This window comes from Sparus aurata, chromosome 17 (assembly GCF_900880675.1).
Source record: "Sparus aurata chromosome 17, fSpaAur1.1, whole genome shotgun sequence".
NCBI classification, from domain to species: domain Eukaryota; kingdom Metazoa; phylum Chordata; class Actinopteri; order Spariformes; family Sparidae; genus Sparus; species Sparus aurata.
This window is the reverse complement of record NC_044203.1, coordinates 34,041,961-34,064,788: the sequence shown is the minus strand read 5'-3', so window position 1 is coordinate 34,064,788 and position 22,828 is coordinate 34,041,961. Positions and strand designations below refer to the sequence as shown.

Genomic DNA, 22,828 nt, shown 5'->3' with positions numbered 1-22,828 from the left:
AAGAAAGAGTAGAGACCCATTTGACTGTCAGAGACACTGATAAAGACCAGTCTCCTCATGATTCATGACATGAGATAAGGGGTCCAAAAAAGCAGGCCCTAAGTTTGGCGAAGCACATAATTGGCAGTCCGTCCCCCGTTACTGATGACATCATTATGTCAAGAGTTGAGAGATGGATATTGACAACAGACTGCAATGCGGCATAACAGGCGCTCACCCTGTCATTTTTTACTGTTGGATCTTTTACGGGCTTCCTGGAAATAAATCATTTGTCTCCAGAAAGTTAAAAAACGGTAGTTACTGTGCTAAACATACCAGTGCATGCTTGGACTGCTCTCCCTCGAGGTAGTTGAGAGCCAGTAGAGCAGGATGCAACCTGCCATGGTCTACTGGTGCAGAGGCAGGCTGAGACAAATAATGCAGCTCCCTATTTGGAAGGCATTATCCCCACAGAAGTGTGAGGCTATTTATGTTGAGTGTGGGAGTACGTAATGAGTGTGGCCATACCAATGTGCCAATTAGTCTCGTAGTCAGAAACTCATATGTGCACGCCTGCCTCGCCACTTGTTGGGAATAGAGACGTGATTTCAGAATTAAGTGCAGCAGTGATGTTGATAAATGGTTTTGATTTTTAAGCCTCATGCTAGTTGTCATAAAGTCGTGAATGTTTTTTCCAAAGGTTTTTATATCAGGATGGAAAATTCCCCCCCAAACACTTTTGACTGTAAGACACTTATGTTTAATGAAAATCAAGGATAATTGAAAATAAGTGCAGCATCTTCCCGCAGACGGCCAATTTAGTCGAGATCAATTCCGCAATAAATATGTCCTCAAACAAAAGTGCATCACATTTGTCATGTTGGAGGTTATACAGAGACGCTAAGAGGCCAGTGATTAGCTTTTAATTAAATGCAAGTATCAGTCTGTATTATCGGAAAACTGATTTCAGCCTGCTGCAGCAAGAACAATAATTACTGTATTAAACATTTAAAGTCTGACACCAAAAACATTCTATGGGAACATGTTGATGAATATATTTGCAGATTCATTTAGCAGCTTTAGCATTTACAGTTTAGCCCCCTCAGACTTCAAATGCCACCGCTGTGATGTGTGTTTTATTAGTTTTATCTCCAAAGGACAGCGGGGCGATTAAGTGGAAGTCAATCTCCCCCCACACCTCTGCACCCCGAGCAAATGGCTGTGTTCAGCAGCACTATCATTACCCACATTACACGAAAGCTGGAGAGTACTGGGCCTTATCATGTCGTGTTTTCCAGATAGCGATGGCTAACAAGACACAAATATGGGAATGGAAGGGGGGGAAATTGTCTCAAATGAAAACGGGGGAATAACAGCAGTGTCGTCTTCCGTTAGCAGTGCGGTCAGCGCAGCTGAGCTCGTTTCTGGTGCATTGTGAAAATAGGCCGGCAGAGAATTGAGCAATTTATTAGACATGTTTAACGTTATAGGAGGCCAGTTGGACTTTGATTGAATTCTTGTTTATTACACAGACTCCGGCTATTCTTCCCTGAATTGTACAATCATCTCAGAGGAGAAACATACATTCCTAATCTGAAAAGTCCTTTTCTAAACAGTCTCGGCGGATATTTTTCAGCCGGGCCAGGCTGCTCTACCCTCGCACTTGTCAGGCCGCAAGTCTATTACATTCTCCTCCTTCTTTAAAAGACGGCAATTAATCTAATTAGTAATCAATCAGCCGTTGGGCCTCCCGCCTCCTCTGTGCTAATGGAGGATATGACAGCTCTGGACCTTGCATTATTAATACCTCCATTCCTGGAGCCCAGGGCCCCCCTGACGCCCGCAGCCAGGGGCCATTGATCACTACCACAACCCAGTGAGCACTGCACGGCCTACGGGGAAATATCCAGAGTGGTGGGAGTAGAGATGGGAATGTGGGGTGTCAGTCTGTGTGGGATGAATCTGTTTAGGGGGCTTTAGTTTAACTTTGGTAAGGGAAGGATTTCGCCAAAATAGCTCAGGGGAGGTAGAATAGAAGCAAAAATCCTAAAAGTGAGAGGTTGGCTTGGTGGTGCATGGGGTCTGCAGGGAGGCCCCCGGTGCATGTTGAAGGAGATGAGGGATTGTATGAGTGGTGTTAATAGGAATGTTGTGCTCCGAAAAGCTCATTTGGTTAATGGGGCTCACCTCAAAACTATTATGGCAGGATAAGGGGGCCTCTCTGTGGGACTATTTCGAGAAAATTAGATTAGAAATTATAGGACGCCACTAAAGCCGGGGCACAATAATCGCAGCGTGGCAATGAAATAATCACGGCAACGTCATCCTTCATCTCCCATGCGTTATATGAGCACCCCGTCTAATAGCCCCGGCAGCTGAAGTTACAGCGCTTGATAACAATCCCACCAGCTGATCTCATTCGCTAAAATCGATATTGGAACCTCGTCTGTGGCAGGCGTGGGGGGAAGAAAAACAACTGAACCAACAACAAAACCTCTTTGCTCTTGGTTGGTTTTCACTCTCCACATCGAGCAGACAGACACAGGGCCCTCCTGTGTCCTCGCTAAGTGAATCTGCTAACACTAATCCATCGAACCTCTGTGCCAGCTGCTGTTAATCATGTTGCTTATCCAGCCTACATGTTGTTGTCTTTGAGAGAAAATGTGAAGAGAATGACTCGGCATCAACGTTCAGATGAATCTATTCATAATAAGAGCACGTGTCCAAAAAGATGTTTTATGTGTGAAGGGTTTTGTCAGACCTTTAATTCATTATTCAGTCTGTTTTACATGACGTCGCTTTGATTATTTAGCATGTTTAAGATGAGTTTGATTGAGCGATCGATTAGTCAGTGGACAGACAATCGCAAATTCAGAGTGCAGCTGTGAGGCGTTGCTGTGAATTGAATCTCTGGGGTTTCGGATGTGTTGGCTGGATTAAAAAAAAAAAAAAGAAGCAATTTGAAGATGTCACTTGAGGCTTAAGGAAACTGTGAGGGTCATTTTTCATCACTTTCTGACATTTTATTGAACAGTTTGCAAATTTTAACTCGAGGAAAATAATCGGCGAATAAATCAATTCTGATAATAGCTGTTAGTCACGGCCCTTCATGTACGGCCACAACATAAAGGAAAACGCTAAATTAAAAAACATAACTAATTGAGATGCCTCTTCATGGAGGTATTTGATTGATTGGTTGTTTTTTTCTGCATGAAATAATGTATACAAGTGCCACGGTTCTGAGTTCACATCCAGTCTGAAAGCTTTATGCTTCTCTTTCAGGCTCTGTTTTACTTAATGAGCGGTCCAGTTTGTCTGGTATTGAGGTGTTTATGCAGAAATTGACCCCATTATCCAAGTCCTCGTCTAAGATGTCCCAGTTTGTGCTGGCCCGTGAGTGTCCTCCAACCATTGTGGGGTGCTGAAGGACTGTGGCTTGAAATGATTGCAGAACATAGTCCAATGTGTGACTGTTACAGTACCCCAGGATAAACACAGCTGCTCCACCAGTGTTGGCACCAGGGGGATATTGGATCTATGGGATAGAACCCCGATACCAGTGTTGGACTGGATCGGTCAGAACTCTACGGCTAAATGTTAGACCACATGCTCCACTGTCATCTTCAAAACAACAAATTAAGAATTGTGTTTTGGGAAAATAGTTTTCCTCTCTCCAAAGAAGCATTAATGTGGTTCTGGTGACCCAACACACTCGATTTTCATCCATTCTTCACCTGTCCGTTAGCCGGTTGTGTTAAAGAACATTCTAATTAACAGGTTGATATTGATTTCGACCTTATCTGCCAGTCCTTCTGATGATGATGATGATTTTTGACAAGAACAGCTGCGGCCCGTCCACAATGTGGCCAATGTGTGGAAAAGTGGAAGTAAGTGGTCAGAAGTTGTGTGTAATGGAGCCTAGTAATCTTTAAATATGTTTTCAGCGTTGACATCACCGCCTTTTGCTCCACAAAGCCACTTCCCATGACTAAGACTTTGTGTCATTTGGCGCGGCGGCCGCAACCTTTCCATTAACCAACCTCGCGTTCTGACTTAAGTGCCGCCCCCCCCCGATTTTTGCACCACACAGGTTCAGTCACCGCGAGCCAGCGCGCCAAGGCTGTCACACCGCTCTGCTTAATTTGCAGAGGGCCGGGGTTGTTAAGTGTTTACAGGCCTTCTGTGGCTTTTACGAAGCCGCGATGGGAGTCGGCAGCGGTGTTGAGCTCACGGCAGCTGCAGTCAGCTGCTTCATTCAGGAAGGGATTGGGAAAGCAATGCAGCTCATCTGCCGCGCTGCGTGGGTGAGTCAGCGGGCTGGACATGCTTTAGCCATGGCAATAGGATGTGAGGAATGGCTCTGTGGTCACGACCCCCATCCCTCCCCTCCTCATTTGTGTGCCATGAGGGTGTAGTGTAGCTGAACAAAAGTCTGTGTAGGAGGTAAGCTGGGTTCCAGAAAATCCATGGACCACCACATGCCATTAGTCACCAGTGGTCATCGGAGACAACCTGTGTGTGTGTGTGTGTGTGTGTGTGTGTGTGTGTGTGTGTGTGTGTGTGTGTGTGTGTGTGTGTGTGTGTGTGTGTGTGTGTGTGTGTGTGTGTGTGTGTGTGTGTGTGTGTGTGTGTGTGTGTGTAGGTTGCTGAACTTGCAGGAATGGATTTACACCAAATTCCATCTGTCATGAATTCTCCTCTGTGTTGATTGTGTTTTTTTCTTTCTGTGGGGAGGCTGGTGGTTTTAAGGATGACAGTCGGTGAGGTGAGCTAACGACAGAGCAGCGGCGGTGTAAACCCCTGCAGAGCCACGTGAGCGAGTCTCTCGAGAGCGAACCGCGGGGCGAACGAAGAAAGTTTTTAAAAAGGATAACAATATTGTGTGGGGGAAAAAAGTTACCACGTGGTGAGCGATGAGGGAGCTGAGGAGCCTGTAAGAAAACAAGCATTTATAAAAATGTGTGATGCTGAGAAACCACAACAGCTGTCGACGAAGTTGTAGGTTAAGATAGTTAAGAAATAAAAAGACGGCACGTCACTCAAAGCTTTCCACCACTCCGGCTCTCACGCTCTTTCTTTTTCCCGAGCTTTGTCTTCCTTTAGGCCCTCAGCTTCTTCACACAATGTTTCCTTCATATTGTTGGTTATGAAAACAAGTTTTGGAAGGAGTGCCCACGCAGTTTACCATATGCGTGGGCATGTTAAAAAAACCACATGGTGCGTTTGGATCGCTGACACTTTGTATACAGGTATTTACACAAAGCGTGTGGGCGAATGTTTCCACATGAACTCGTGGCTCGTCTATATTTGTTGTCCGTAGAGACTCGAACACTCACTTTGATTCCATGTTTTTTCATATATATGTTTCAGCAAACAAACTTTAATCATATAAGAGTCGCATCAAAGACAAACATCTAATACACAAAGCATATGATAACAAAAGTAAATAGCTGTGTAGTGTTTGGATGATATGGAGAAAGAAAAGCTCTTTCTGGCATCTTGCTGTGGTCTCTGAACCCGCAACATCTGGCTCTGTTTACGGCCTCTCTGCTTGTGTTAGCCGTGATGTTATGACAGCGGAGTGACTGAGGAGATTTCACCGAGAGGACATAGACCCCCCCCCCCCCCTCTCCATCGAGGCTCTGCGGGTCGGTGGCCTCATTTAAGCCAAAAATAAAAAATAAAAAGACACAAACCTCGAAGGATTTTCAGCAGTGTGTTCGCAAGTGCAGCTGTTCCTCGCGTGTTGTTGTTGTCGTCTATTCTCATGTTTTTTTCTCTCTGTGTTTGTTCTCACAGGAAGTTTTTGAAGACCGAGTTTTCTTAGAGGAAGAGCCTCAAAAGGGGGTTTCAACCCCTGACCCCCCACCGACCAAAAGACAACTCCTTCATCTTCAGAAACCCAACCTCCCCGGACCCGCCTTGTCGAGGTCGCTTCCTGAGAAAAGTAGGAGGGGCTAAAGATCAGTGGATTGGTGGATCATTGGACGTGAATAACCTGTCTGTAAGTTATGATTCCTAAACTTTGAGCTGTTGTATTTGTTTGCTGTTTTGACCTCATTGTGGTTTCAGTAACAGCACAAACACCACAAAGGCTCCACAATCAGGGATCAATACAGTATCTCCATGAACAAAGATCAATTAAACTCAAAGAATATTCTATATATTCCCTGAGAAAACAAACAAGATGATGTAACACAGACACCACATGATACCAACAAGGTTAAATCATTAATTCACAATCATTATATTGTTTTTTAAGGGTAAGTAAGGGTTAGATAACCTTTTATCTGAGGTATTCTACAAGCTCTGTAGATGTGTGATGTAAAGATGTGATCAATATGTCCTTTAATAAGAGCTGAAAACACAGATAATGAGTGTTGGTAGAAACCAACGAGCTCTGCTTAAAGACAAGAGCTCAGACAAGTGTGTTCATGTCAGCCCACATCACCGAAAGCAAGAAGTTGAGCCTGTAAGAAACAGAATACGTTTTTTTAATCAAATTTTATTGTCTGGATCCTTTTTAATCACTTCTAAAAATGCATCATTTCATATTCATGCCAGCTCGTCTTAATTACACTATTGAAAACAGAACATGAATTGTTAATTAAAGCTGTTTTCTTACATACTCAGATTTGTGGGTTTCATGTTTCAGTTTAAGTCTGAAATAGCAGATTATTTCTGGCCAGTTGGGGGAAACGGAAACAAATTGACAAATGAACACACTGCTGACACACAGTATCCTCAACTTCTTAGTTTATATGGAAAACTTCCGAGCGCACAGTTTAATCCAAGCTCTAATTTTGGTCTCTACCAACTCCCGAGGGAAATATCCGACCCTATTAGCTGCTAAATGCTCCGCTGTGTTCACCAGCCAGTTTTCTAACTGCGTCTCTGTGCTGTTTGCTGCTGAACACATAGTGCACAGTTGGCTTTTTAGAGCTTTTTCCACAGAAAACAGCTGCCTGCTGCGACCAAGAACGACACCATGAGAGCGATGATGAGAGTAAAACAAAACAGTGGACAGATAAACACTGAGCTGAAACTCACTTTAATGCTGCAGATTCAGGTGATAATGCTAAAATATCTGTTATAGCCATTTTTTTAAGAAACTACTGTGTTATTTTTTTTTGTATTGATTTGAAGTTCACAGCCGGTAAGCCTCAAACTGGTCTCAGATATGGAGAGAAAAGCTGTCTGCCCGTTGATGGCCTTCCCCTGTTATCCCCATACCTGATTGTATAAGCCGGAGCAGGTCATGATTTTGAAGTGTTTTTTTCCAAAGTGGCAAAAAAAAATACTCCTGAGAGCTTTCAATCACAGCTCTGCCTCACTCGCCCAGGTAGACAGATAAACAAGTAGACATACTTAATGTAACAAAAACCACATTGTGTTTCCACAGCTAGCAGCGCCATTGTCCCCCCGAGCAGCGGTTTGACAGTACAAATGCTCACGTTGGGCTATCTCTTTATTCATGCCCACTTTGAAAAGCGGCACCATTGTGCTGTGATCCCTCTTTTGGCCGGCCGTGCACACGTGCAACACGGGGGCCATTGTGGAGTATTGTGCGTCAGTCAAAGTGAATGGAAGCCCACCACTTTGCATCGCTCTCTGCTGACAGCGGGGAAACAATACACGATGGTTTGGTTAAGACGATCGGGTTGTATAGGCGTGAGGTGTTGAACTGCATCGCTGGCATCGCGGTGGCACGAGGGCCCCGCTGTGGACAGCCATTTTCTGCCTGTCATTATTGATGACAGAAAGACGTATCAAAGGGGGTGAAATGGGACAGAACGGCAGTCAATGCGGGTGCACAGGCGTGAAACATGATCAGACCGCTCAGTTGAATAGAGGTATTATCGTGCCAAAACTGTGTGAGAGAGGGAGAGACGGAGGCAGAGGGAGACTGTGAGTGGCATTGCTTTCGTGTCTTGTCACCCACGCGCTCGACAATGCAGGCTCTGTGTCCTTCCCACTATGACTGAAGCATAGTTTGATGCATATTTTGGATGCATGAACATTTGCTCCTGGCCCACATGCTTTACAGCCAGAGAGAAAAAAAAAAGATCTTTGTGTACCGAACCACGACATCAGAACGGCTCTTAGTAAAAGCTGCCCTCTGTTTGAGTTCGTGCAACTTTTACGGAATGAAACTCAAACCTACATGATGTGATTAGCGGCATTCTTAGGAGTTAAAGGAACAGTTCACCCAAGAATGGAAGATTCAGCTGTTATCTACTCAAATGACTCCATACAGCTTATACAAGTCTCCAGATCCCAAATAGATTTAAAAAAAAAGATGCTATACACCCTTTTTTAAATCAAAATCTCTCTGTTTCTGTGAAGCTTAAAGTCTGAAGTGGGTGCCAGAGTATTATTGCGCCATTTTTTTTTTTGTTCAGGAGAATGCTATAACGCTTATAACAACCTTCTAACATCATTGGTTTGAGTGGATAGTCACTGAAATTTCTTTCCCTTCTAAAATTTTCCATGGTTTATTTTTTTTTTTTTTTTATTTTCCCTACACCGGCTCCACACCCCGCCACCTCTCTACAGGAAACTAGTTTTAGCACCTGTCTTTTCAGCTACCAAATTAAGGAAACATTCCTCTAAATCTGTGCCACACTGAGAGTGCAGCTGTCGCCCCTTTTTTTTTATTTATTTTATAAATTTTTTTTGTTTTTAGATTTCTGGTTGTGCATAAAAAGCCGGTGAGAAATTTTGGCAGGTAGAGGAGACATGTGACAAAAAGTCCTGGTGCAGATTTAAACCCCCGGGTGCTGTAGGTATGTGGTTTGTTCCTGAGCCAGCGGAGTCAGCAGGATGCCCCCCCTGTGTATATGTCTCGTATTTGCCCTCTGATAAACTCCTGTTGACCTCCCTCACCGTTCCCCCCGAGGGCTACAGTCTTTGTCAGTGCCCTTATATTCTCCTTCTTTCCTTTTTGTCTTCTTTCTGTTCTTCCTCGAGTCATGCTCCCGCTCAATGTTAAATGAGGGCATGGCCACACTTGGATGTGCTGTGACAAATTGGCACAGAGGAGGCAGATGGTGATGGGGAGGAGACTGGTTGTCATGCCATTTGCTGCAGCGACATGAATTGATACCCGTGCCGCAGAGCGACCACACACACACACACACACACACACACACTCCGCTTCGTGTAATCCTGACTTTGGTTTACCCCCATATGCACAAACACCCCAGTGAACTCTGACACACAATGCCACCCTACACCATCCTTCCATCCCCATTAGTATCGATGATGTGTGCAGCCGAGGTGTTTGCTGACTGTCAGAGGCTCTGCGCTCGGCTCCGCTCGGAGAGGCGAGAAGATGCTGAGGGATTTGACAGAGAGACGGCGCTCAGACTAATGGTAGGCTGGTGGGAGCCACAACACCGCCTACTGCAGAGGGACGCACCGCCACTGATGTACTGTACATGTCAGCAGGCTGTTCTATTTACAGGGCTGCTGTCTTAGCAATGTTTACCCATGAGGCTTTGCTACAGTTTGACTACAATCCCCATGGGTGTTTTTTTTCGTTGCAATATGACTTCTGGTAAGATCACAGTTTGTCTGACAGGACTGGCATTGCTCATTAGGATGTGTCCCAGGGATGTGAAAATATTCCCCAACTGGGGTTTTTCTTTGCAGCTGCATCGGGCAGGAATTTTAAAAAATACAGCTGAAATCATGTGGGGCTGAAACAGAGAACTCACAGGAATGTAAAAATCAAAAAATGAGGAGTTGAATCTTCTTAAAATGTGAGAATCAAGGATGTGTCACGTTGGAACTCTTGACCTTTTGGCAGAATGCACCGCCAGGTTGTTAAATGGATAACTGCACATCAGGGTCATATATTTCACAATTTTTAGTTTCCCCACAGGGACATTTCATCAGTGTGTGACGCTTCTACACTGAATTTTTGCAAGTCATCACCTGAAGCCCTGAATTTTTAATTAAGTCGTCAACTCTAAAGATGGATTAAAATTTAAGTTCCATATAAAGATTTGTGGATATACAAATGAAAGATGTATTCATGGCCGCTCCACCATCTCCCAGTATAACCAGCTTTCACTGCTTACCAGGAAGGTAGTTAGCTAGCTTGTTCCTCAAAACCACGCGGAAAGTATCTGCAGTTTGGTAAAGGGCAGGCACAGAAAATACTGGACAGATGATTGGATGAACTCTCTGTGGACATCTATCACAAACTAACTTCCGTAGGGGAGCGCTGAGGAGGCATCTCTCAATCTAAAAAAATAAAATAACCGCCATCACACCCAGAGCTGCCAGTAGTTCCTCACAGGAAGCCGATCGGTTCAACACTCGTTCCCGTTCGAAAAACACAGTAAGATGGGTTTGCAAGCTTGCATGATCTCATGATCTTGCAAATCTAGCTGCCTCGCATTGGTAAAATAATGAACCGGAGTATAACTGAGCATCTAAACTGTGATTTAATAATCCAAGGTTCAGCCAAGACAATCAATAGTATGCGTTAATATCTCTTGGAATCCGCAACACAGTTGCTGATGTGTAGTATCTTGACTTTTAATACAAGTCTTGTGAGCCATGATAGCTTCTGTTCATCACCAGAAGCAGAGGGAAGCAGGTAAATCATGGCTGCGAATGTAGTTCACCATAGAAATGCAGGTTTCTTGAATGAAGCTGGTTTGCTAATGGATCCGATTCTCGTTTCATTAAGAAAACCTGCGTCGGCTCTGTGGGCGGGTGGGTGGGATAATTGCGGGCTTTAGCTCTGCTCACCTGGAACGTGACAGGATAACTTTCCCACGGTGCTTAATATTCAGCGAAACCCGCGAGCCCTAAGCAGGGGATATTGATCAGCAGATGTGATGTATTCCCTGCCTTTCTAACAGGCATCTGCAGAGTCATCTGTGTGGGAGTCGTGATGCTCCTCGGGGTGCCGGAGGAAAGATAAAAAGGTACACGGAGAAAACTGAGAAAACACAAGAGCAAAGTTCTCAAATGGTTTCATGATTTTTTTTCCTCTCAGTGAAAAGAATCATTTTGGGTATTGATCACCATTTGAGCTGGTGTTCAACAGTGATCTGATGAGGTTTATAACTACAGGGAGAACCACATCGACCTTCCTCTGAAACATGCCTTTCAGACTCATATTCAAACTTCAAAAGAAACTTTATGCTGACTTTTAATGTTTATCAGCGGCTAATTAACCTCACGTGGGAAAGCTGAAGTGATGCAACTTCCCGGGGCTTAGTTAAACCAGCCTGCTTAGCGAAAAAGAAGCGTAACAAACCCCACACAGCACGCAGTGTTTTATGAGATGTCCGCACGCTATTCGACCCTCCGAGACGCTGGACGGGAGCCAGTGTGTTACAAGAACACACACAAACGCAACCGCGTGTCAGCGCTCGAGCAGAGACGGCAAGCTGCGAGGAGAAAAACAGCCCTCCGTTTGTGATAACAGCTCTTTCACTGTCAGCGCAAACAATCTGCAGGCCTCGCTCCCCATAACCACCACCAGTGTTTACATTTTCCATATTCATCGAGAAACAAAAAAGCTCCCAGAAACATGGAGTGCAAAAACAAATCCGCAGCCAAGTTTAAATAAATCATCTCGCTGTAATGGGAAAGAAATCCCTCTGAAAAGAGCAAAACAGCTTCTACAGCGTCAGCAAACACGGCTGCACATCACTCTCAGGCTAAACATCTGTGTCAGGACCTGGAGTCAGGTGCCGTGGATGTTAAGCAAATTCATCCCCGCGCTCAGGTTTGAAACGTTTAGCAAATTTGGATAATGAGGACGGGACCACTTGAAGTTTAGGTGAAAGTCAGGGAGCCCTCCAAAGCCGACTCAAGGCTGTTTATAATTACGATTCAAATGAGAGCGCAGGGTCAGCAGTTTAATACATTTGTGTCTTACACAACACGTAAAGGTCAAAAAATAGTGAATCTTATTTTGGAGCTAGTCTCAAATTAGGCTTAATTTATGCTAATGCGCTACGCTATTGAATAATGTTTACTTTTAGGGCAGAACTCAAATTAATTCAATTATAATAAAGTTCGTATATTTGCCCATTAAAGTTCTGTCAGCTTCACCCTTCAGATAACTCCTGTGCACTGTGATATTGATCTATTTGGACAGTTGGCTGGGATCCAGAATGGATGCTTGAGATGGAATAGGATCTCTTATTTTTTTTTTAGCTTTTGGCTGTTTGCACTGACTCTGACTCGCTGCACGTGCTCGCTGAAGTCATATTGTAATTTCTTTTTCTTTTTTTGTGCCAAAGAGAAGGCAGACTCCTGGATGTTCTTCCTCTCACACAATAGCTTAAGATTGCAATGCAAATCAACGGACAAAAACATTTGTAACATCACATTATCCCCGTTTCCCACTGTAGTTTAAACCAGTCGCAGGCTCCAGCTGCAGTTTCTTGTTTTCCAGTGAGTTAGATTTATCTGCAGCAGGTTTTATCCACAAACAATTTGAGTGCACCAGAGGAGAGAATCTCGCCAAATGATAGACATCAGGCTGTGTGTCTTCTAAATGCACTCTTTATCCAAACAAGTGAGAAAATGGTGTTGTGGAGAGTATCAGGATCCAGAAAGCCTCACAGTGGTGAACTTCCAACTCTCCTGCTAGGCGGCAGAAGATGTGGCGCATCTCCGGCCGAGCTGCAGCTAAAAGACTTGGAAGGAGAGAGGCTCGAGCAAACCGCAAAGCCTTCTGTCTTTTAATGACAGAATGTGCTCCGTCATCGAGAAGACTGATTAAAAACCCTTTGTGTCGTGGTCCGGGGCGGCGAGAGCATATGGCCGAAGGGGCTTAAGCCCAGAGAGAAGACATCTGCAGCTCCAAATCACTGAGACAGTAGCGAGGAAATGAAAATCACACAGATTAAAGTGAATCCGGCTCATTCCTCCTCCAGAGAAACGCCTCATTTGTGAATAACAGCAGTTGTTAAAGGAAAGGTTCACCATTTTCGCATCAACAAGGACTGTGGATTTTGTCCCCACCACATAAGGATTGGATGGTTTAATATCCAGTGTAGACGGGAGTAATGATGACATCTAGTACGGTTCATTTTCATCCATGAGCCGCGGAACTCTACTGCACTCGGTAATCGACTCGTCGGGACTTCCCGTCAACAGGAAGCTGCTGCAGAAGAGTGGTAAATTTAGTCAGCTTTCCAGTAGAAATCCAGCTAAGCTAGCGGAGGTTAGATGCCCCGGACTATGTGCTGAGACCCTATTTGTACTGTTGCTGAAGTTTGGTGCTGTTCTGAGCATTATTTGTGGCTTTTTGGTGGCGGTTTATATTTGGATCCATTTACTGCAGTGTATTGTTGTCGTGCGGTCGTTTCTGAGGTTGAAAAAACTCCATAAATTAGCGGTCTGCTAACTTGTTTCACGGTGATTTAGACCATGGATTAAATTTACACCGAAATATCCCTTTAACGTAGAGAAAGATGAATTGAGTACTTCTGCAGTTGCTAAGAGGTAACTGGCATGAAAATACTGTCACATCTACTTCATCAATGATAAATAATAAGATAACATCCAGTTTGGGTTGAGTTGTTCTTTGACGTTGGGGCAAATTATACAAAGTTCGTGTCCTTACAAGTTTACAGATTAGCGAGGCAGTGTACTGTTTATTAGTTGTTAATATCTCGGCTCCTGATCCAATAAACCAGCCGTCTTTTCTCTGTGCCCCGGCCTGGTTGTAAATGTTATTTATATTTTCTCCTCAAAGTCTTTCAGTTTCCTTTATTCCAGCTGAAAGTGAATATGGATTTCTTCTGCAGTCCGTTTAAAAACACATTTGTTTTGATTCTGGACGGCAGCCAGACCACAGGCCACAAAGTTGAACAAAATTCAAGGCACCAGGAAAAACATTCACACGGTTCAACAGTGTACGTTGAACAGTGTTTATGAGGTCTTGGGTGTGCTCCGCGATACTTTGTCAAACAGCTCGGTGAGCAAACATTAAAAACGATAAGTTGCAAAATGTTCTCTGTCACGTCCTGCCAGAAGCTTTTCAGAGGAGTTATTTCAGGGCAACACTGCACAACTCAAATTTAACATGTGGTACAAAAGTTTCTTATTGTTGCTTCTTGGACGATATTCAGCACTATTCTTATTCTTTTATATCAGCTGTGTTTTGATTCAGACGTGCTGTTGTGCAATAACGCTCAGGACCAGAGTTCAGCTCCGAGTAAACTTTGATTTTGCTCCAGATATAACAAAAGACACGTCAGTCCTGACCGGGATTTCATCTCCTCTGCTGATGGATGTCTTAATCAAAAACAAACAAATGGAACAAACTGTGGCACTGTAAAAAGAAAACACAGTAAATATTTACTTGTAAGCATTAAAGCTTCAAAAATAATGCAAATGTATTCTCTTGGTGCTAACCTGCACACCCCATCATTGTCCCTTTTTGGATGCAGCACTGATTTTGTGTTTTATCTTAAATTAGAATCTGCAGACTTCTCTGAAAAACTTTAAAGTCGAAGAAGTCCTGTTAATACCCCAGACGCTCCCCCCACACAAACAAACTCCACACAACCGTTTCTCACCACCTATCTCTCTATTTACCTTCTTCTCTTTAGTATTCTGTCTCTCCAATCTATGAAGATTCACCCGATAGCTTGTATCTCCGTCTCAGTTTGACTTTTGTGTGATTTTTATCTCGCTAAATTTTTACAGCTCTCTGAACAGTCTCATCGCTGTTCTTCTTGAGGCGAGTGAAGCTGTCAATTATTGAAGGAGGATAACTTTTTATAGCTCTCACACAGACTCCGCAGTACCCAGCACAACACAGTCTTGAATTGAAGAATAACAAAGTACTGGACACCACAGAGACTCGTACGTAATGCAAAAATATGCAGCGATTTGAGCATCAAGGTCATCGTGACAGGATCCCTCAAGAGGGCTGAGGAGTCGTCAACCAAGTGAGCAAATAAGGCCAGGTGGCTGAAGAACTCCAGGAATAGTTTGACAAACCCTATCACCAGTGACAAATTAAAGTGTCAGCGGCTGCCCTACGTGGCATCACATTTCCTGTGTTGTTACGCGATAAGCCCAGCCACCGATATGAGCCAGCAGCACACGGCTGTCTGCAGAACAGTCTGAGGAGGCTTTGAGGACGGAGGTACAGTAACAGGAGAACCCCGGCAGATGCTTGTCTCTGGGTATTGATTGGGCCAGACGTCCAGACGACTGTTGCAGCCTCTGACGCAGGCAGGCAGGGCAGCCGGCTCCCTCTTCCTTCATCCCCTCTGCTGTTGAAAGGAATCATTTAGAAAATTTGACATGACATACTGTCACGTAGCGCCGGTGGATAAAGGAATACGTTTCCTGGTTACATGTATCTTTTTGCTATCACACACTTACTGTCCTCATGCTCTGTCATGTCAGTCAGACACTGATGTAGGTTAAAAGTATATTTTCACAGTGTTTGTGCAGCAGGTGAGCCTGTTATTTTTTCCTGTAGACTCCTCATGTCACTAACCTCCTGGCAGCCACAGTTCAGCCGAGAACACAACGGCAACAGCTGCATAAGAGCTTTGCAGAGAGTCTGAAATGATTGTTGTGATCTGGCTGTGAGTTCAGTTGAGGTTAGTAGCAAATAAGGAAGTAAAGATTTATGATAACTGTGACAAACACACAGCTTATTAAGTTAAGTAATTTAATGAGATGTTATTGAAGGCTGCACTTTTAATCAGAATATTATCGAAATAGCAATGAGGCCAGATGTCTTTACCATCTTTTAATGCACAGATAGTTCGATACGCAGGAGATTAGTGAGGAGACGGCAAAAAAATCTGATAAGAAAGTCGAAAGAGGGAAGGCGAGACAAAGAACTTATACATATGGGGGGCAGGAGGGAATGAGACACAGGTGTAATACATTAGGGCGGGGCAGGTAATCACAGAGGTGACACAAAATAATACAGGAAATGGTGAAACTGAAAAACTTGAAAGATGTTGTTTGGACACGGCGCCAGACTTCACAGATGGCACCCATCAATTTTGCATTAACGTGACGGAATACCATCAGGTATCCTTCCACATCCGACTTTATTTTGATACAGCCGATCAAATCCTGCATAAAGCAGTAAAATCAGCGTCGTATCACACAGAGCAGACAGTCACACTTAGCCAGATAACAGCTTGACGCAACGGCTCCAGACTTTAGTAGCTTTCTTGCTAAAGTTTCCTCCTTATCTTACTCGCAGACACATCCAGTCCTGCATGTGAGCCCTAACATTTACCCGGGGAAAGTGTTCTGCTATCTTCAGGAAGCTAATGAGCTGCTGCGGCACGTTCATCCACATGTAAACATACCTGCAAAGGTCAGTTTGATCTGTTTAAATGCTGGTGTGGTCCTTACTCCTCAGAAGGAATCGATTCTTAACAACACGGCCTTATATAAAGCCGGTATAAGTAATGACTGCCAACGACCTTACATTGTATAAATTCAAAATCCAGACCCACCAGAGTGAAATGATCATTTACAAATCAGAAACACTACATTTATGAATCATGACTGAATCTCAAATTGCCAAGTCGATCGATGGAACCAGCTGTTGTGTGAGAATTGAAGAGCAGAGGGCGCGGCACGTTGTATAAAGTGCCTTCACGTACGCGAGTATCCCAGCAGAGGCACACTCACCGCTCTCGCTCCTATACACGGACACATTCAGCCTCTTGTCAAGGCAGCCACAAGAGTAATGGCCCCAGGTCTCCTTCTGAACACAGACTAATGAGAATCTCAAATCCGACAAGCAGAGTGCATTTATCACGCACTCACACTTAATGACACCACCACCCGGGCTCAACAACACGCTCACGCCAGTATCTAGCCCCATTATAGATGGCCCCATTTGTCCTCTCACTTTCCTATTATTACAGCTTCTTGGTCAAACCCCAGCGTCAGAACGAAGAGAGAGGGAGGAGTGGGCGGGGAAGAGCAGAATCGGAGTCAGCGGTACGTCTGCTGGCAACAGAGAGCTTTTGTTTTCTTCTCTGTCTTACTTCTTCCTGTCCATCTCCTCTCCCCTCGCGGTGTGAATTGGTCTATTCTCAACTTCTTTTATTCTCTTTTGTGTCTGCTTCACTCGCGTCTCTGAAAACCTAAAATGCAGATGAGTCGAACACTTGGGCTCAGGAACGGTGATGGAGCCGACAGATGAATACTACATGCGCCGCTTTGATCCACCGCTGTGAAGTGTTGTTTTGTATTTGAGGGGTGACACAGAGCGTCGCAAAAAGGACTCTTGACTTGAGAAACTTTAAAGAAGTGCCTGTCGAGGAAACATAGACTTTCAAACGAATCAGACATCTGGCAGAGTATGTCTGATATTTAATTATTCAGAGTAAAAAATGGCGACCGTTGTAAGAACATACCACTTTGTTATAATCTTAAAACACAAACGCGAGCTGAAAGGAACGCTGGTAGTCACTCACGGCCAGATGGATGTAACGACATCCGAATACAATGCCTGTATAATCCCCAGTGTCGTTTCAGTGATCTTCATGTTGGAAGGAGGTAAGGATGATTTGAGCCCTAATTAGATGGACTTCTAAGCAGGCTTTGCCACCTCTAATGACTGCTGGGGATTTAGGCGGAGATAAGAGCTTATCCTCCTTAAAAGCTGGAAAGGCTAAGTTATCTAAGCCGAGATCCGAGTTGTGCTCAACTGAGACACATCAGACACATAAAGGAACACAAGCAGAGAGCGGTCCAACTTAGAAACACTCCAGTGCTGCCGAGCGAGTAGAGGCACCATGCCGTCAGGAGAACGACGGACAGCAGAGATTGATGCCTCTGATACAACAGCAGAGAGTGAATCAGATTAGATCTGGCAGTGAGGATCTCACGAGTCGTCGTTTTAGTTTGTGTTTCACTGGATGGACCTGTTGCTTAAGGTCGTTGGAGGGTTTTGAAGCAGGATGTTGAAGATTCATTAACGATGTAATTTAATGTGTGTGTGTCTCAAAAAAATGTGCAATATCAAGTGCAGGCAGTGTTTCCTTAACATCAGCACAAACATGAAACAGAATGACAGAACAACGGCTGTAGGCAGGGCTGCAAGTTAATTTACCAAATTCGATGGAGGCCATTGTGTTGTTTACTTGCCTTGTGTCATGTACAGTACAACGTTGTTTTCCATTGTTATCAGCCTTGCGAACGCTATCAGCAGCGCTGTCTGAGAGCTCAAACTGGGACTTTGATTCGCCATTGTTTTGCTATTTATGGCGCACCAGATGCTACCACTTCTGTGTGGCTTTATTGTAGAAAAAAGGACCTTGAAGTCGTGAGCCAGAGAACTCAGCTGAATCAAACGTCAAAATTCAAAGGGCTATCTTTCTTTGTTTGTTGTTGTAGCTTCAGCATTAAACTTGCTAGGGACAAGTACTACGTAGATCTCTAGCTTAGATGGACTTCAATAGCACAATCGGCACCAGACCCTGCTGAGCAATAGCTACATTGTTTATGTATATTGCATTGACACACCTTCTGTTAGCAAATACAGTGTTTTTGTTTGGTTTGTGGAAGACTTAAGTACATTTTTTTGGCAAAGGGTCAAAGTCCTACACGCTTAATGACAAAACTAAAGCTAAAAAGTCCATTGGCGCCATTCGTTTTGATGCTCTCCACATTGATTTAGTCCCCAAATGGAAAATTGTAAGCAATCGCACAATAAGTCAGTTTGTACTTTTCCACGTTGTACGTTTTTCACATGACTTTGACTCGCCATTAATGTAATTCACAGCACAGTTGATAATTTAGCGCTGCCCGAGATGCTCGGTGACGTTGAAGCAGGAGCTGCCAGCCTGAATCTGACTGCTGGAATTGATTGTCTAGCTGATTCCAGACCAGTGAGCTGTGAGACGCTGTCATTCCCATCCTCCACCTTCTTTTCCCATTTAGATTTACTGTCTTACCTATCGTCATTGTTCATGTCCCCTTTCTCTGTTTCATGCCCCAGCTCCTACCGTCTTCCCTCCTATGTTTCATGACACAGCGTAGCCTTTTGCAGAGGTGAGTGGAGCGACACCGCTCCTTACCGTACGGTCGCCCATGGCCATTGACTTTTCTTTGGGAGCGACGGAGTTGTTAGAGCTATAAAATGAGATAAACTGAGCTTGAAAGCTTCTGGGTCTTTCACTATGTGTTTAGATGATATCATCAGTGTGAGACAGCGGTAATAAAAGTGAGGTCAGCTGCCACCCTGGGCTACTGCCCTGAAAGGTAGCGCTGTCCTGATAAGACTGCTGTCTCTTTTCATCCCTCTTCTTAAAGCTTCTGGTGTGTGATGAAGCTGACGTGTGGATGTCTGGTTTGAGCATAAAAGGCATCTAATAATTGGATGCATGCTTTACGTACGGGAGTGTTTGTCCCAAAGACAGTGATAAAGTGTTTAATCTTCTCAGGAACAGCGAACCACACAGGCATGATGATGCCATTATCTCCGTGAGGCACTCTCGCCGAGAAGCCTCACACTTACCCTTGATTTATATTTCCCTTCATCAGCATCGACCACTCAGATTGCAAAAATCATTCATTTATAAAAGCAGGGCTCGCTGCTTTTGTTCTTGTTCAACTGAAATTCGCCAAATGTACTCTTGCCTCGCATTCCCTTGGTATCTCCCCCCCTCCTCTCCTTCTTATAATCTTGTTGGGGTAATGTGACAGGGATGGATCTTGTGGGTGACGGCTGTGTGATTGCCTCTGCTAACAAGGGATAAAAGCAGGGGAAGAATCTTCACAGCTATTTATCTTGCTTTGATCAATTCTCAACTACTCTGCCTTCCCGTGTTTTATATTTTGAGCAGGAAGCTCTATTTTGGCACACTCGAAACGGCGACCTCTTCTTTTGTCAAAAGAATTAAGTTGAAGGCCTCCTCATTGCATCACGGTGGAATAAAAGATTTCACAGTGAGTAAAGGCGGCGGTGATCAATGCAGGAACCTGGGTATCCAATATCTTATCCCTTCAGCGCTCGTAGAAATCTTTAATTTGAACGAGCCAAACTTTTGAGAAACGCCGCTCATAATTCACATTCTGGCAAGGGGGAATAAAAAAGTTCCGGAAGATTGATAATTCATGCAGGATGTATTTCAAGATAGGAAGTGCAACGAGTTTGAAACGCAAACGGTGCTGCAATCTAATTGGTGCCACAGGGGAGATGGAGATCAAAGAGCCGCTGTGTTAATAGAGAAGTCTCACTCTCTCTTTTTTTATCTTTTTTTTTGTCCGCTACCGAGTGAACGGACACAAAGCCACCGTGAAGTCCTCAAAGTGGTGGTGCTCAGCTGAAGCATCCTCAGCAGCGGCACAGCAAACGTTGCACGTGTTTCCACTCATATTAGCTCATACGCAGGCTTAACATTTATTGTCTCCGACTGAGGCTTTACAAATCAGATGAATGAAGAGGAAACCTGTGCGAGTTGTTTGCTTGCCAAGGTCCTTTCCATTTATCACACCTGTTGTTGGAGACTTATGGCTCTGACCTTCGAATAGAGCTTCATTTGCACTTGTATGTTTTTTCCCACACATAGACTTTACTTGGAATGGCCGCCCAGGTATTTTAACTGCTGCCCAAGTGTAATTGGTGACCCGTTTAGTGCACCTAGTTGTTGTGTCGTCTGTTGGTACAACATTGGTTTTGATTGTGTCTGTAGGCTACATGATAAATGACAATGTACCTCCACACATGGCTCACCTGCTGTTGTGAAAACAGCATCAGGGGTGAAAAACTAAAACATGCTGCTGACAGAAATAGTCGACAGAGCAGATGCATACAAATAGCGGCGAACTAGTGAGTGTGTTTTGAAAAAGATGGTTGACTTTTGAGTCTCACTCTCAGGTTGTCAAATACCAAATGCTTTTCCCCTCGTAAGCAGCCATTCTGTGCTTATCACCGATATCTGATTGGCTAGATTTTTATATGTTTTTGTTTGTTTTGGGGTTTTCCCAGTGAGAAAACACCCATTATATTGGGAGTCCACATTTTCTTGATTTCTTATCTGAAAAACCAACTGATTTTTCTTTTTTTTCTCTTTTCTCTGCCCTAACTACCCTCTGCTGAAAAGCCCCTCACACTCCATAGTGTTTGCTTTTTTATTTTAGTAATCAAGCTCTGGCACAGATAACAGCTTCCCAAGCATGATGTGCTTCCAACTCACTCTTCAAGGTTGCTTGTAAAGGTCGGTATCCTGCGTTGCCATTTGAACAACAAAAAGTCTAATTCCTGTTGTCGTTTTTGGCTCAGTTCTGCTGACAAGTGAGGTTTTCTTTTTACTTTTCCCAGGATTTATTTTGAGTGTTTGCTGCCTACTGCGCTGACAGCAGAACGGACGCCATGCCATCTATAAACTCCAAACACAGTGTGATCAAAGCAATACTTTAATGACTGTGTATTCATATGTATAGATTCACACTCGTGTACGCACTCACAAAGCAAATCTTATCAAAGGACTGCACTGCAAACAAATGCCGTAGCTCTCTGTGCTCTTCCATTCCCTTGAGTTTGCCTCTACACCTGAGGGGGATGCAGGGAGACCAACAAACATCACCGCAGTCGGCTTTTCTTTGACTCGGAGCCCAAACTCAGAATGCTCTCTGAGCTTTAGTTTGGTCAAAGAGCCCATCTCCTGGCAACGAGCAAGATTCACCTTTTTCTTCCTCCCTTCCAAAAGCATTTGATTAGCATATTTTCATCCCGCCTGCTCGGTTGAGTGTATGCTACATCTGGCTAGCTTGTGCCTCTCCTGTGCCCTTGTGTGGGTCAGCAGTTCTGTGTGAATCATGACAGGCTCAGGCAGAACTGTGTATAAAGTATTCTGGGACAGGAGATGATATCTTCTCTTTTCTCTGTTGTTTTAGCATCAGAGCAGGCGACTGTACAGCGTTAGAACAGGGGTGTTGTATTTCCATGATGTGTCAGTTTACCGGGGAGAACACTAGGAATATGAGGGAAATACCTGGTGTTATTATTTATTTCATTTTCATCCTGATTAATCATCCTCTGTCATGCAGCTTAGTGCTGTTCTGAGATTATGTGATGTTGATTTAAATATTAGTAGCAAAGTAAATATCCTTCCTAACAAATGAAATGTCACAGCTGCCCTTTGTTCAGTGATTTCACTGAGTTCCTTCTGCGAGCACGCTCAGTACAGTTAGGATACTCGAACGCCTTCCTGCCCACCTCTAAACATTCCTAAGGGATTGTCCCCGAAGTCGATAAGCTGGCTGACTTGGACTGTCGGGTCAGATTGGAGTCCCTTAAATAGAAAGTTAAAAATGGAAACACACGAAATACAGAAAACAACAACACTCAGACTGCTTTCCCCTTCTTGCTCTGCACTTCGCAGCCGTAGCCTCAGGGGGTATCCAATTATGACGCCCTTGAGGGAATGACAGTGCTTGGATTTCTGTCAATACAGGGTTCAGGTAGTGTTTCTCAATAACATTCTGAATTATTGATGACCGAGAGATTGAGAGGAGAAGGGGGTAGTTAACATTCACTTTTATGTATGAAGAGGAGCTGGAGAGATGAGGGAGATGGCTTAGCACAATTGCTGCCCAGCATATTTTAAAGTGATGCGTTTGATTTGGTGACCCCGAGGCAAGACTCATTTGAAAATGCCATGAGGACTGCAGATTGAAGGAGCATTCTGACTGACAGGGAGCAGCAGAATGGTCAGGGAATTATAAGATCTGAGAAGATGAATCTAAATAATTAACGTGAGGCAGACAATTGAGGAGGATTCCAGTGGTGCAGGCCTGATCCTTCTTCCACTGATAGCCCTCTGGGCTTTTCCTTTTTTCAGGCCATTGCAAATAGACATGAAGA

The 22,828-nt window shown here is 44.1% G+C and overlaps 1 protein-coding gene across 4 annotated transcripts in view; it reads left to right on the top strand.

The window, feature by feature from the left end:
• The window catches only part of sema6cb (semaphorin 6Cb), a 170,878-nt gene that overhangs the window by 64,272 nt on the left and 83,778 nt on the right, over positions 1 to 22,828 (top strand). For all 4 annotated transcript variants that reach the window (XM_030393763.1, XM_030393762.1, XM_030393760.1 and 1 more), the window contains one exon: positions 5,779 to 5,983. The gene's annotated coding sequence lies outside the window, so the exon portion shown is untranslated. The remainder of the gene's footprint in view (positions 1 to 5,778; positions 5,984 to 22,828) is intronic.